The sequence below is a fragment of the Ascaphus truei genome, chromosome 3, assembly GCF_040206685.1.
Source record: "Ascaphus truei isolate aAscTru1 chromosome 3, aAscTru1.hap1, whole genome shotgun sequence".
Lineage (NCBI taxonomy): Eukaryota > Metazoa > Chordata > Amphibia > Anura > Ascaphidae > Ascaphus > Ascaphus truei.
The window spans coordinates 406,400,064-406,415,878 of record NC_134485.1 but is presented as its reverse complement, the minus strand read 5'-3'; the positions used below and the strand labels follow the sequence as shown (position 1 = coordinate 406,415,878).

Genomic DNA, 15,815 nt, shown 5'->3' with positions numbered 1-15,815 from the left:
TACTGTTCTTAGTGCTAATATCATTTGCTCCTGTGGTATAAGTGCTGGTGAGGAATGTCATGGCATTGCCTGAATAATATCTTTTTTTATGCGTGCAGTCTGGCATTTTCACTCTTTGCTGAGCACAGCTTCCGACGTCAATTTCCCTAGTACTAATATATTAGATTGAAAGAGGAAACAAATCCAGCAAGTTAAGCCTATGTTGAAGACCCCATTTACCACTAAGCACGGGCTGTTTGAGTTCACTGATTCAGTTTGGGTTGTGTAATGTACCCAGCACGATCCATTGGTCGATGGACATAGTGTTAGAAAATCTGCAGGACACCTGTTTGCTATACTATACCTGTATGATATTATAGTGATTGGTCAAACTATTGAAGAACACCCAAGAGAAATAGGCCCTTCAACAGCAATTATTTTTGTTTTTAAACAGGAGAAGTATTCGGGCAATGTGTTTTCCAAAGATGGGGTGGCAACAGACTATGAAAAAGCTAGGGCGAGACTAGAGGGAACAACTTAACCCTGGTTCCTGCTCTGTGGTGGATAAATGTTCTAGCTAGCGAGACTGCAAGTGATATGAAACCTCTTCTTCTTTTCTGAAATCATTTGCAAATCATCCAAACAATAAGTCTTAGGGATGCCCCTCCCCCTCCCCATGTACATTGCAGCTTTTCTGGATAGAAGTACACCTAGGGTTAACAGGCCTGTAACTCTGAATTTGCTGTGGACCTTCACATTTCATGAGCTCCAGTGTAATAAGCTATCCAGCAATTACATTGGGATATACTGCAGGAGTGGGATGTGTTCCCTGAAGGGGATAATTAATGTTCTATAGTCTAGAGCAGGCCTGCACAACCAGTGCCCTCGAGGGCCACAAATAGGCCAGGTTTTCAGTATATCCCTATTTCAGCACAGCTGGCTCAATTAGTGTCTCAGTTTGACTGATCTACTAATTGAGCCAGCTGTGCTGAAGTAGGGATATCCTGAAAATCTGGCCTGTTTGCAGCCTTCGAGGACTGGAGTTGTGCAGGCCTGGTTCTAGAGATAAAGTTACTGTTGCACTTATCTGACTACTCTGTGTATCTTGTTTAGAAGCCTACACCCTTTACCCTTTTCTGAGTATTTTTCAAAACACAAATGTTTGCACAATTACTGGTCTCGCCCATTTTTTTTACCAGCTAGAAGGCAAGTCTGGTACACTATTAAAGAAGAAAAAAATATTACTTTCAATTTTTTTTCATTTGACACATTTGGAACAATCTGCGCCACCTCCCCACCCCTCACCCCCACATCACACTACTTTTGTTTTGATACTGCACTCCTATGAAGCCATAATTAGTCAGACAGATAAACAGGTAGCTGATATTGTACTGCTCATCAGAATGCAATAGAAAGTCCACGACATTCTAAATAACAATATGTTGTGCTTCTCTGTGGTCAGTGATGCAGGTTCTATCTGCAGCTATCATAGGAATATGAAGCAGGATTCTTAAGCATGTGTAGCCCTGGTAAGAAATTGAGATATAGTTTTATCCTCCTCCTGGTATAATCCCTGGTAAGGGCAGGTTGCCAGGAGTTATCATGGTTTCCCCCACTTCAAGCACTTGCCCTGAGTGGTTGAGGTAGGTCACCTGACCCTGTGTCAAAGCAAGAGACACGGGCGGTGCCTGCTGAGATCATAAAGAGCAGTGCATTTTCCTATTTAGTGTGTCAGTGTGATAGTTGGGGTTAGAGTTAGGAAGGAGAGGAGTGATCAGCTCATGAGTAGAGCTGATAGGATATAGTAGGTGGACTAAATACCTCTCATCCTGCTTAGGGGGTGAGGGAAGAGCTAGCCCCACTCTGGATGCCCTTTGGTCCAGATTGGTGGCAGGGATCATCACAAGGGAGAACAGTTAGTGGACTGTGCATCACTGTACCTGTCTGCTGCTGCTGCTGCCAAGAGAATAAAGAGTCTGCTGGTTTTAAAGAGAACCTTGTGTGAGACTGGAATCTCTCATCCCTGTGGGGAATCTCTGTGGTAAGGATTCCACCCCACATTCCTGGGGCTTACTATAGATTGGAAGTTCTGCACCATTGAACAAGGACGAAGGCATTTACCCCAGTAACCTGTTCCTGTTGTCCCCCATGTCATCGCGGGAGACTCAGGCCCTCCTGTTGCCAGCAGGTATGCACCACACAGAGACATATAGCCAGACCCCAGAACACCTTAGGGGACCTGATCTGCGATTGGGGGGGGAGGAGGTGGGGGAGTATGAGCTAGACATACAGTAGTTCCTACATTCAATACTGAGATGCAAGGGAACGATTATGTACCAGGCTCATCTTACTAATCTTGTATACAAGGCACTTTTGTATAGGGCAATAGCATTGGAGGGGACTAAACTTAAATGGTTCATAGCTTCCCTTGGTGACCTCTCCCTAAACGTATTGCAATTTTGTTAAGACTCAGCAAAAATGTTTGCAATACATATGAGAATAACAGCACTGGATATTGTGTGTATCCTCAAGGGTGCTGGGGAAAGCTGGAAACAGCTTATTTAGGCCTGATAGTCTCAAATGACAGAAATGTCCTTTAGCCGTCATTGCCTGTGAAGAAACATGCTGGTAATAACTAAGACGCCGTAGGCTCAGTGTTTTCAGAATGTTTCCATTTTAGTAAATTGATCTATTAAGTTATTAAATATAAAATGTATTCTGAAGCACACGCATAATATCTATGTATTGTACCCAACTATTATATCTGTATTTATTTGTAGGTTTAACCAATACATTTTCTAAATAAAACATTTTAGTCTAACTAGATCCCATTTAGTAAAATATATTGGATCTGAAATAAAGTTCAATCACACCGCCATTATTTACAAGTTTCAAGTGTTTCCCATAATCCAAGATATTGCATAATTTAGCAAATGTACGTTCCTGCCAGGGGAAAGTGCAGGGCATTGCAAAACAATTCAAAGCAGTGCCTTACCCAGCTCCCTCTAGTAGCAAAGTGATTTAGTCCAAAAGTCCTTATAATATCACAAGATACCCAATACATAGGTGGTTGCTCCAGATCTAACAAAGGGAAAACTTCAATTTCTTTCAAACAAATAATTTTTCTTTAATAAGTAATGTAATGTACTTTTCTAGAGTATTTCAATAAAAAATATTTTACTAACAATTGGTGTGGCGGGTCCATGTGTGTACTCATGGAAGATATCGACAATCTGAATAAGAATTTCTATGAGTGCATTTTGAATAAGTACAGTATTTCCTGTCAGCACATTTGGCGTAGTCGGCAGTATTAGCAACCCCTGTCAGTACAATGACAGGTGGTATATGGGGACGGATAGAGGGGAGATTTGGTTAATTTGAGGGACATTTGCGGAAGGTGACATTTGGGTCGGCTAGAGAGCTGTGTATTAAACCTTGTCCCGTATGCAGGTCACGTTACCACAGGTGTGCCGTACCTGACAAGTAAGGTGCTTTTCCCCACTGATTTTGCAGCAGTTTAGCATCTTGGGGCTTAAGTGAATAGACCACATAAGGCTGAGTCCATAGAGACTTTAGCTGTGCGGAGGCTGAGGGAAAGCGGGTGCTTTCCCTGGCCTTGGTTCGTATGCCATCCGGGGACGTGTCGGGGGGCGGGCCAGTGATGTCACGGAGCTGGTTCACCCTCATTGGGCGAACCGCTCACGTGACCGACCCTGCGCTCCCGTGAGCGTTTAAACTAAAAAAAAATTGCCAGCTACGCTTCCGCACGCCTGCGGAAGCATGCGCGAGCCCCTGCTAAAGCTGCTCTCATTGCAGCTGCAGGGGCTCACTGCCAAGCGTGAGCGCGGGTCAGCGCAGATCAGCGCCTAAGCGCTGACCATGCCCGCGGCCTAACAATACTTTTATTAACTGTTTTTGAGAACTCCGTAAGGATGATCTTTCGATGATCACTTTTAAGAGTCCCTGTTTCAGGGGCCGATATTTATAACTTGCAAATTCAGAGTTTTAACAATGTTACGATACAGTAACTCAGGTCTTAATCTTCAGTCATTTTGTGATGTTGCAGCTTCACAAAACTCATCCTACTTTAAGACTGATACAGTTTGCCTCATTTACTCCAGTCACTCCTCTTCTTACAAGTTTGCACTACAATCTTTGCACCCCATGTGTAAAACCAACCTTACTCCTGTTGTTCAATTTAGGAGTGCAGATAATAAGATATATTCAATGTTGTGTCTTTGTGCGTTCGTTTGTTTTATTGTATTTTTCAAAAATCGCGGCGAATTGAAAATGATGTAAACTCTGAGCAGTGCATCTGGAACAGGGGTGGGCAACATCCAGTCCTCAAGGGCCACCAACAGGTCAGGTGTTCAGGATATCCCTACTTTAGCACTGGTGGCTCAATAAATCCCTGTTCCTGCACAGGTGGCTCAGTCTTTGACCACCACCATTGAGCCACCTGTGCTGAAGTAGGGATATTCTGAAAACCTGACCTGTTGGTGGCCATTGAGGACTGGAGTTGGCCATCCCAGGTCTAGACAACCTTTTCTTTGAGATTCCTCTGCATTAATATCTCACCTGCAGCCATGCTTCCAAGCAGATATGCTTTTAAGTATATATGTTTCAAGTATTTATGAAGTTTAAAAAGGAAGACTATTGATCAATCTCATCTCTTCTCTTTCCTCAGGTAAAAACATATTCCAAATTGTCTCTGTCCTGATATCCTCCCCTGCTGTGTATTTAGGGCCTTATGCAGAGAGGAACGTTATTTAATGTGAAAACGGCAAGAAAATAGCCACAGAATTGGAGCAAGTTATGGTCGTATGCAGAAAGCTGCGTTACCTAATTTTTCTGATGAGATTCAAAATTGCCAAGTTTTTCTGGCTAGATTGAACTCACTATAATATAGGGCAGAATGGCGAGTTGCAGTGCATCTATGCTACCTGCATACCACCCTATTTTAACATGGCGAATTTACTAATCTCTCCACGTGTTTGGCAATTTTTAAAGTAAAGAAACCTGCTGTGGAGAATTTTATGAATCTCTCCATGTTCTCTGCAGGAGAAGCTTCTCTGGGAAGTATTTTCTCCAAAATATGGTGCTATTTCCCTTCTCTATCCTCTCTGCATAAGCCCCTTAGTTCTATTTAGGTAAAAACATATTCCAAATGGTCTGTCTGTAAATCATCCCCTGGTGTCTTAATTTAATTCAGCTTTCACACTTGTGCAAGACAACACCCAATCTTAGAAAACCATTTGCTTTAACGTCCCTCACATGTGCTAATTAAGTTTGTTGTGCCAGCCAGGTGACTTTGTAAAGGTATATAAGTAAACTCATAGCAGCCATGCTTCCAAGTATATATGTTTCAAGTATTTATGAAGTTTAAAAAGGAAGTTCTAAAAGAAGTGGCAAATTGGACAACACTAACTACTTCTGATTCCTGCTTTTGATCTACGTTGGAAAGGAGGATATCATCTATCACAGACTGCACATCTCAACACTTAACTATTGCTGTGATGCCGTCTTTATTTTTTGTATTTGCTGTAACCTCACTCATTTTCAAATTATGCACTTCTTTCCACCAGTCTCCTTATGTCTCTAACTCTATTCATATATCTCCATCTCTCCTTTCTTCCCCACTTCTCAGTTCACATGAACTCCTTTCTTACCTGCGTCCTCTGACACCACACAGCTATACATCCTGCTCTAAAACACACCCCTACAAATCATCCTCACACATCCTCTTTCTATCCATGCTTCTCCTCCTTGCTTCTGGGGATATCTCTCCCAATCCTGGTCCCTGTCTTATTTCTACTTGCTCTCGTCCTCGCCTCCCACATGCAACTTCTACTCCTTCTGGTGTCAACCCCTCCAACCTCATACCCATCCCCTGCCACCCTCTCTCCTCTCTCCCTTTCTCCTGTGCTCTTTGGAATGCTCGCTCCCTTTCTAACAAGTTCCTCTCTGTGCATGACTTCTTTCTCTCTCACTCCCTGCTTCTCTTTGCTATAACTGAGACCTGGCTCACTCAGTCTGACTCTGCTCTGGAAGCTGCCCTCTCCAACGGTGGCCTTTCCATCTCCCACACTCCACGCCCTGATGGCAGGGTTGGAGGCGTGGGGCTCCTGCTCTCCTCTCTCTGCCATTACCGAACCCTTCCTATTACCTCCTCTCTTGCTTTTCCCTCCTGTGAGGCTCACACTGTCCAGATCTTCTCTCCTCTCCCTGTCCATGTGGCGGTCATCTATCGCCTACCTACCTCTACTCATCCCCCTTCTGCCTTTCTCTCTCACTTTGAATCCTAGCTCTCTTTCTTTCTCTCCTCAGACTCCCCTGTTCTTCTCTTTGGGGACTTCAATTGCCACATTGATGACCCCTCTCTCCCTTGGGTATCCCGCTTTCTTTCTCTAACCTCTTCTTTTGGCCTTCAACAGTGGACTGCAGCCAGCACCCACAAGGATGGCCACTATCTAGACCTGGTTTTCACTATAAACTTCTCTCTCCGATTTCTCCATTTCCCCTTTTCCTCTCTCTGACCATCACCTCATCTCATTCTCTCTATCTCGCTCCACCCCTCTCCACCTCCATCTACCCCCCAGTTCTGCAGAAACCTGCGCTCTATTCACTTACCTGACTTTGAGTCCACTTTACGCTCCTCCCTCTCCTCTCTCAGCTCTGCTACAAACCCTGACAACCTGGTCAGGAACTACAACTCTGCCTTGTCCTCCTCTCTTGATCTACATGCCCCGCTTTCTCTCTGCCGCACTCACCCTTCTAACCCTAGACCCTGGCTAAATTCCCACACGCGCATGCTGCCTTCCTCCACTCATTCCTCCGAAAGCCTCTGGAGGAAATCTCATACTCTCGCAGACTTCCTTCACTACAAATTTATGCTATCCTGTTTCAACTCTGCCCTCTCGCAAGCTAAACAAGCCTACTTTTCTTCACTAATCAACATGCACAAGTCTAACCCATGCCGACTGTTCTCTGTCTTTGATACTCTACTCAAACCACCCTCAGCTGCCTCTCCTTCCTCCATCTCGGCTCAGGACTTTGCTGACTATTTTAAGGAAAAGGTGGAATCCATACGGCAGAACATCCCCTCTGTTTCTCCCTCCCATCCTACACTTCTTCCTAACTCTCCTCCTGCCTTCCTTGACTCTTTTTCCACTGTCTCAGAGGAGGATGTGTCACTGTTGATCGCCTATTCTCCCTCTACCACTTGCCCTCTTGACCCCATTCCCTCCCATCTCCTAAAACCTCTTGCTCCTACTATAATCCCTACGCTCACACACATTTTTAACTCCTCCCTCTGCTCTGGAACCTTTCCATCCTCCTTCAAACATGCAACAGTCATACCATTACACAAAAACACCAAGCTTGACCCTACCTGTCTTTCTAACTATCAACCTGTCTCCCTCCTGCCTTTTGCCTCTAAACTCCTTGAACGACTTGTATTCTCTCGCTTGCTCCATTTTCTCAACACCTATTCTCTCCTAGACCCTCTACGATCTGGCTTCCGCACTGCTCATTCCACGGAAACAGCCCTTACTAAAATAACTGACGACCTCCATGCTGCCAAAGACAGAGGTCATTCACTCTGCTCATATTGCTCGACCTCTTTGCAGCATTTGACACCGTGGACCACCCTCTTCTCCTTCCTATTCTCCATACTCTTGGTATTCGGAACAAAGCTCTATCCTGGATCTAATCCTACCTCTCCCATCGTACTTTCAGTGTCTCTTCTACTAACACCTCCTCCTCCTCTATCGATCTCTCTGTGGGGGTACCCCAGGGCTCTGTCCTGGGACCTCTTCTCTTTTCTCTGTACACACTCTCTCTAGGTGACCTAATAACATCTTTTGGGTTTAATTATCACCTCTATGCTGACGACACACAAATACACTTTTCAACACCTGACCTTACACCTGCTGTACAAACCAAAGTTTCTGAATGTCTCTCTGCTATATCATCCTGGATGGCCCTCCGTCGCCTTAAACTCAACATGGCTAAAACAGAGCTCCTCATACTTCCTTCCAAACCTGGCCCTACTACCTCCTTCCACATTACTGTTGGAACTACCATCATTCACCCAGTAGCCCAAGCACGCTGCTTAGGGGTCACACTCGACTCCTCTCTCACATTCGCCCCTCACATTCAAAACATTTCTAAAACCTGTCGCTTTTTCCTCCGCAATATAACTAAGATACGCCCTTTCCTCTGTTGCTCGACTGCTAAAACTCTGACTCAGGCCCTCATTCTCTCCCATCTTGATTACTGTAACCTCCTGCTGTCCGGCCTTCCTGCCTCTCACCTATCTCCCCTACAATCTATCCTAAACGCTGCTGCCAGAATCACTCTAGTCTTTCCAAGATCTGTCTCAGCATCTCCCCTCATGAAATCCCTCTCCTGGCTTCCGATCAAATCCCGCATCTCACACTCCATTCTTCTCCTCACTTTTAAAGCTTTACACTCTTCTGCCCCTCCTTACATCTCTGCCCTAATTTCTCGTTATGCACCATCCAGACTCTTGCGTTCTTCTCAAGGATGTCTTCTTTTTACCCCCTTTGTATCTAAAGCCCTCTCCCGCCTTAAACCTTTTTCACTGACTGCCCACACCTCTGAAATGCCCTTCTCCTCAGTACCGACTTGCACCCTCTCTATCCACCTTTAAGACCCACCTTAAGACACACTTGCTTAAAGAAGCATATGAATAGCACTGTGGATATTCTGAACACGATACATAATGCTTGGCCCCCTGCAGACGCACTTACCAGAACTCCCTCCTCCTGTCTCTGTACGTTCTCCCTACCTACCAATTAGACTGTAAGCTCCTCGGGGCAGGGACTCCTCTTCCTTAATGTTACTTTTATGTCTAAAGCGCTTATTCCCATGATCTGTTATTTATATTATCTGTTATTTATTTGATTACCCCATGTATTACTACTGTGAAGCGCTATGTACATTAATGGCGCTATATAAATAAAGACATACAATACAATATACCCCTACATTGCTAAATCGGCAGTAGAATGTCACCAAAACAGAAGATTTCATGGTGAATTTAGGATTGCGAACGTGCTGGAAAGGGAAAGTCAAGGTAATTTGCACAATGTTAGTGTTGTTCATTGACTGGCTATGTAGGACTGCAGTGTGTGCGGAGAGGAATGGTATCACTTTAACAGTTACAGCATTCACCCCTAAAGTTCTGGATGACATACTGTAGCAGTTACTGACCTAAAAGTTGTGCTCTGGTGCTGAATAACATGTACGGATGTGTCCTGCTGTTCTCTCCTGCTAGTCTAGGAAAATCTATGGCTATCTCACAGTAAATGCTGTAACATTTCTGTGATATTTCTGCAGGCAGACTAATGGCCCATTGGATTAACACAGCAGGGGCCCCCGCTGTGTTAATCGAATTGGCCATTAGTCTGGCTGCAGAAATATCACATAAATGTTGCAGTGTTTACTGTGAGATAGCCACAGGTTTTCCTGGAGAGAACAGGAGGACACGACTGTATGTACATGTAGCATAGACTCCCGGCCGCTACTTTTTTTCCTGGGCCCTACCAGTGTACATCCTGTTAGGTGCAGGCAGTGGATGGGTTAGTTCCTTCAAAAAGGCTTTGTGTGCTTTTGCAGCCTAAATTAGAAATTAAATTAAATTAGAAAGTTTTCCTAAATTCTCAAAAAGTTACAGACGGGTGCCTCCATTTGATACCCAAAGAGGGGAGATTAGTCATTAAATATTGGGGCAGGTATTCCCTTAGTGAAATCCAAGAATTCCCTCGTGTCTGTTTCTCGTGTGGCTTCCAAATATCTATTAATGCAGCAAGTGTGTGTAGGGTTGCCAGGTGTCCAGGATTGAAAAGGACTGTCCTTTATTTGGACACCCTATCCCGTAAAATCGGGCATTAATACTGGACATGTTGTGTACGGCATTACCTCTCTGGACATATGTGACCTGACCGGCTGGGGGGGCCTCCCTGAGATGGGAGTCAGCAGGGTTGTTGCTAGGGGGCTGTGCAGTTTCCTCCATCTTGATTGGCTGCATTACCTAGCATCAGCCAATCAGGAGGAGATGTCTTGAGCGGGGTGGGGGGGGGTGGGACCATGTAGAGGAGGAAACAGCATGGAGCAGACAGAGAGGTGAGAGGTGTGTGTGGGCACACATGTGTCAAGAACATTGCACCTTTCACCATTGTGTCTAGTATTCTTGGAGAAGCCACCTGGCAACCCTAGTGTGGGGTGGAATCAACATTGGGGTGGTTTCTTAGGTTTTGGGTACTTTGGAGTTACCCTCACTTGAATTTAGAATGGGTGGTCTCCTATCTTAATCTTGGGTAGGGGTTTCCCCCACAATTTGTTTGGAGTATAGTGTTTTCCCCCATTGACATGTAATATGCATGCTGCGTGGGGTGTAGCCTATGGACAGGCCACAAAAGCTTTATAATTATGGAGATAGTTGAACACCATTGAAGAGCCTATAGTAATTCATCTTAGTTTTCCAAAATATATGGATTAATAAAATACTGAGGGGCGTAAACTTTTATGGGATACAATTTGTGTCAAATGTACTGTATGAACCACTTTCTTACATTTGACAAATATGCAAACAAAAAATGGAGCAATACATCAAAGAATTTGTACTTTATTTACATTGATACTGTATATCTTCCCCAAAGGGTTAACACTACAATCAAAAATGACAGTCCATGAAAGTATAATTCAGTACTGATTCTGTTCTGTCACTTAGGCTGAGTCCCCGCTGGCACTGAGCGCGCTGGCGCTCAAAGCATGCGTGGTGAGTGTCCTGCGTCTGCTCGGGAGGGGGGGGGGAGGAGGGGGGTGGCATTGCCGAATATTGAGCGAGTGGGGAAGTATAACATTTTTATTTATCTAAGCGCTGAGCGTGTGTGCACGGGCAAACGCGAGCGCGCATCGCATGAGCGGGGACTTGCATATATATATATATATATATATATATATATATATATATGCAAGTCACCTCGCTAAGCGCCGCCCGCTCAGCGAGCTCAGCGCTAGCGGGGACGCAGCCTTAGATTTGTAACTTTGCATGTGAGTTTTTAGCACAGATTTTTTTTTTAATTATGAATATTGCTACACTTTGACTTGGCAACTGCATATTATAAACTGTCTTTGTAATCCAATAAGTACCACGTAATGACATGTAATTTCTACATTTTGAATGTGCTTGTCCTGGTTGCAAGAATAGCCATGAATTTATAGAAGAAGAAAGAAAAAAAAGATGTTAATGCATTCTTAATTTGTCTAAAATGATTAATGTAGCATTTTCTTGCTTTAATCCTGTTTTTTTCCCCAATGATACCTATATAGCTCTAGGCCCTGTTCACAGCACCAATCCTGACTACTGTGTCGCCTCAGATATAACTATTGCAGACACATTCATAAATAAATCTTTGCACCTCAGCTTTCTCGTGGCAGCGCTTGTTCTTGGAAGATGTGCTGTTCAGAAGTGAAGTAACCAGCTAAATGTCGCACACAATCTCTCTTCATGTAAATCACACATCAACAGCAAGATTGCAAACGTTTACGGAAATGGGCAGTCACACAAATCACATTAAATGCTGTAGACAACTTCAAGCAGCAATCCACCCAAAATAAAGTGACATTTGTGTAGTAGAGTCCCCCTCTTTACTGTATCTCAGGTGAGGGGGAACTGCTCAGCTGTCCAGCCGATCAGCGGAGATCTGTGAGATCGGGGAGATAGCGCTGGCCTCCATTTTAGAACTGGCGCGCATGTGCAATTGTGGCCAGAGCGGCAGCCATCTTGAAAAGCCTCTGCAAGCAACAGAAGAGACTACAAGTCCTAGCTTCATGCCGTCCACAAGAAAGAAATTATGAAAATAGAGGACATTAATGTGATAGATATATCCAAACACGCTTTGTCTGACGCTGAACAATCAGTCCTTCATCTCGGACTTTCCTTCGCCCCTAGTGTTCAATTTAACCTTTTTTCCACCACCATTGATGTATTCAAATTTGTTCTCAAACTATCACTTAACATATACTTCTCCACTAGAATTGGGGACAATCCTAGAAGTATTTCAGATAATGTTGTTGTACGTATTTTTAACATTAATAACTCTGTACCCATTCCTCTAGGTTTTCAGGACCATTGTCATCAGCAGGATCTGACAGATCTGTTCGATGATAATAATACACTAGAGACTAATCAGCAAGATTTTCCGGGGAGACAAGAATCAGATTTGAGAAACAAATCTACCTTTAATCCCACCTTCATGAAATGACAGATAATTGATACTTTCCAACAACTAGTTGAACATGATCTGTCACTCCTTGCTAAGGACATTGCAGTCTTGGGAGTAGATACCTCAAGATTTAAGAGGGATAATCTTGCAGCTGAACAGTGAGCAGGTATCAAAACATTGTTAGAAAATGAATGCATCCTAATTAAAATGCGGATAAAGGTGGGGTAGTAGTAGTCTTGGACAGGGTATGTTTCAGAAGCCCTTAGACAACTGGGAGATCCCCTGGCATATTTTACCCTTAAACAGGATCAAACTCCCTCATTTCAGAAAGAACTAATGGAACTTATAGAGGAGGGCACTATGTTGCAAGTACTCACTACCACCAAACGAGAATTTCTCATCATTCCAGAGTCAATCATTCCCATTTTTCATCACCTCCTCAAAATACACAAATCCCCAGGTAGACCCATAGTTTCTAGCATTGGTTTCCTGGGTGAGCACTTATCCCAATATATAGATCACTTTTTACAACCACTTGTTTTCACTTTACCTTCTCACGTTATAGATACAAAATACATGTTATCACTTTTAGCATCCTTTACATGGCACACATTCTACATCTGGGTCACCATGGATGTAGCTTCACTCTATAACATTAAAGCACATACACATGGACTCATGGCAGTTGGACACTTCCTCAACACTTTCTCTCCCTCCTCCCCTCTTCCCCTTTTAGCCCCTCTCCCCCCACCCCAGCGATCTGACCCTGAAGTCTCCTCTGACTTCCGTTGTCTGCCGCTGCTACAACGTAACTCCTCCCTGCCACTCTCCAAGTGCCACTCCTGCTCTGCTCACATGGTCCTTTTCTCCCTCTGCCACCAGTTGCTGTCCTCTGCCGGCTGATAACCTTCGCTACAGGATGCCGCCATTCTCTCCCTCTGTCGGCTGCTGACCTTCGCTGCAAGATTCCGTCCTTCTCTCCCTCCACCGCAGCTGCTGACCATCGCTGCAGGATGCTGTCCTTCTCTCCCTCCGCCGCCGGCTGCTGACCTTCGCTGCAGGATGCTGTCCTTTTCTCCCTCCACCGCCGGCTGCTGACCTTCGCTGCAGGATGCCGTCCTTCTCTCCCTCCACCGCCGGCTGCTGACCTTCGCTGCAGGATGCTGTCCTTTTCTCCCTCCGTTGCTGGCTACTCATGGTCGTGCACGCTGGTCAAACACATTGTCGTAATGTGTTTGTGCTGAGCGTGCATGCACACTCACACTCGGCCTGGACGAGCCCTTATGGTGTCGAAGGCCACGGCCATGCTAGGAGTGTGCGTGCAATTGTGTTTGCAGCACGATTAAACCCACACACCCTGAGATCGGGCGATGTGTCCCTGCAGCTCTTCCGTGGGGAGGGGGAGGAGCTGATCCGGTAACGGGGGGTGGGAGTGACCGTGCCGCATCCTCCGCAGCTCCGCATCCCGCGCAGCACCGCGAAGACACAGCCAACCACCATCACAACCGCCCACCACCAGGAGGAAGCACAGCCATTGAGGAGTACACAAGCGCAATCTGCGATGATGGACGCTCAGAGGAGGAGACGATCAGTGGCCAAGCCACCTATGTTGCAGGGGTTCCTTGGGTACTGTTTTATCTCTTTTTGTGTAATTCATGTTTCTTTTGAATAAATCAATTTATTATTAATCTTTGCTTGAGTGCTTTTAGTTGGACATCCTGCTGCCATACCTACACTCAGACAGAGACGAACCTATTACCGCATAAATCAGGTAAGTGCCCTGTTGCATGGTACATGCAACCACACTCGCGGGTTCTCTTGATAAGGTTTCTTTATTGAGCCTTAAAAATATACAGCACACAAAAACAAAATAGCTTCTCTTCAGCATACAAAAACAAAATAGCTTCTCTTCAGCAGACAAAAACAAAATAGCTTCTCTTCAGTATAGAAAACAAGGCAGCTTCTCTTCAGCATGCAGGAAACAGACAGTTCATCACACATGTACTTTGAAAAACAGACCTTATAGCAGTAATCTCTTCAGTATTTCAGTCCTGTCTCCTGACCAGCTAGCTTGCATGTGTGTACAGCCTGGGGGTTTTAAAACACCTTGATTATGCAGCTGGGGTCAGACTAATTAAGCAGCCCTTCTCAACTGAAACTTAACCTCGTCACTGCTGCACTGCAAGCCTAAACATAGGTTTGCCAGGTATATGGCTGGTGACGTTCATTCACCCTGTCACATTCCTCCAACGTTAGTGTGTGGCTGGGGCCATGCACTGCTAAAGCCCGACCATCCACCCCTTCTCTAGAAAATAAGTCAGCATTTGCATTTTCTTTTCCAGGCCTGTGCTGAATCTCAAACGAGAAGGGTTGGAGGGCCATATACCACCTGGTCAATCTAGCATTGGAGTCCTTCATACTATTTAACCACTTCAATGGAACATGGTCCGTCACCAGAGTAAAATGGACTCCTGCCAGGTAATGCCTCAAAGCCTCGATTGCCCACTTTATTGCGAGGCACTCCTTCTCAATCACTGAGTAGTTTTTTCCCTCTGGAACAATTTCCTACTCAGAAAAAGGATCGGATGTTCCACTCCCTAAAACTGTTGTGACAACACTGCCCCTAGCCCTATCTCTGATGCATCTGCTTGCATGACAAAAGGCCTGTTGAAGCCTGGGCTTCTAAGGACAGGACCCTCTGATAGACACCTTTTTATGTCCTCAAAGGCTCTCTGACACTCCCTTGACCATACCACTTGTGTAGGGGCACACTTTTTTGTGAGGTCCGTTAATGGGGCTGCAACTTCCGATTAGTTGGGCATGAACCACCGATAGTACCCTGCTAAACCCAGCAGATAGCGTACCTGCGTTTTTGTTCGGGGGGTCGGAACTTCTTTCAGGGCAGCTACCTTATCGGCTAGTGACCTTACTTTTTCAGAACCCACTGCATACCCCAGGTACTTGGTTTCCGCCTTACCTAAGGCACATTTCTTAGGGTTGGCTGTGAGCCCTGCCTCTCTTAGCGACTTGAGGACTGCTTTCAGCCTATTTAGATGGGCCCACCAGTGTTTACTATAAATGACAATGTCATCTAGGTAGGCTGCGGCATAAGCCCTATGGGGTCTCAGCACTTTATTCATGAGTCTCTGAAATGTGGCTGGGGCTCCATGCAGTCCAAATGGCATTGTCACAAACTGGTATAAACCCATGGGAGTGGCAAAGGCTGTTTTGCACTTGGACTTTTCCTCTAAAGGTATTTGTCAGTATCCTTTTGTTATGTCCAGCGTGGATATATATTCCGCGTTACCAAGAGCGTCAATTAACTCGTCCACTCTTGGCATCGGATATGCGTCAAACTTGGATACCGCATTGACCTTTCGGAGGTCCACACAAAATCTTACCTTCCCATCGGGTTTAGGGACCAGGATTAGTGGACTACACCACTCACTGCATGATTCCTCAATCACGCCTAAATGTAACATTTTTTGTACCTCCTTCTCTACCATGGCCTTACGGCTTTCAGGCAACTTGTAAGGACGAGAACGTACTTTTACCCCAGGTGCTGTCTCTATCACGTGGGAA

The 15,815-nt window shown here is 45.1% G+C and overlaps 1 protein-coding gene and 1 long non-coding RNA gene across 15 annotated transcripts in view; one reads left to right on the top strand and one right to left on the bottom strand.

Moving 5' to 3' along the window:
* The window catches only part of DLG2 (discs large MAGUK scaffold protein 2), a 1,892,764-nt gene that overhangs the window by 161,810 nt on the left and 1,715,139 nt on the right, over positions 1-15,815 (bottom strand). The gene's annotated exons all lie outside the window — the stretch shown is intronic.
* LOC142490370 (uncharacterized) lies at positions 1,703-13,921 on the top strand. The gene is made up of 2 exons (XR_012800041.1): positions 1,703-2,167; positions 13,116-13,921. It is a non-coding gene; the product is annotated as an uncharacterized LOC142490370 (long non-coding RNA).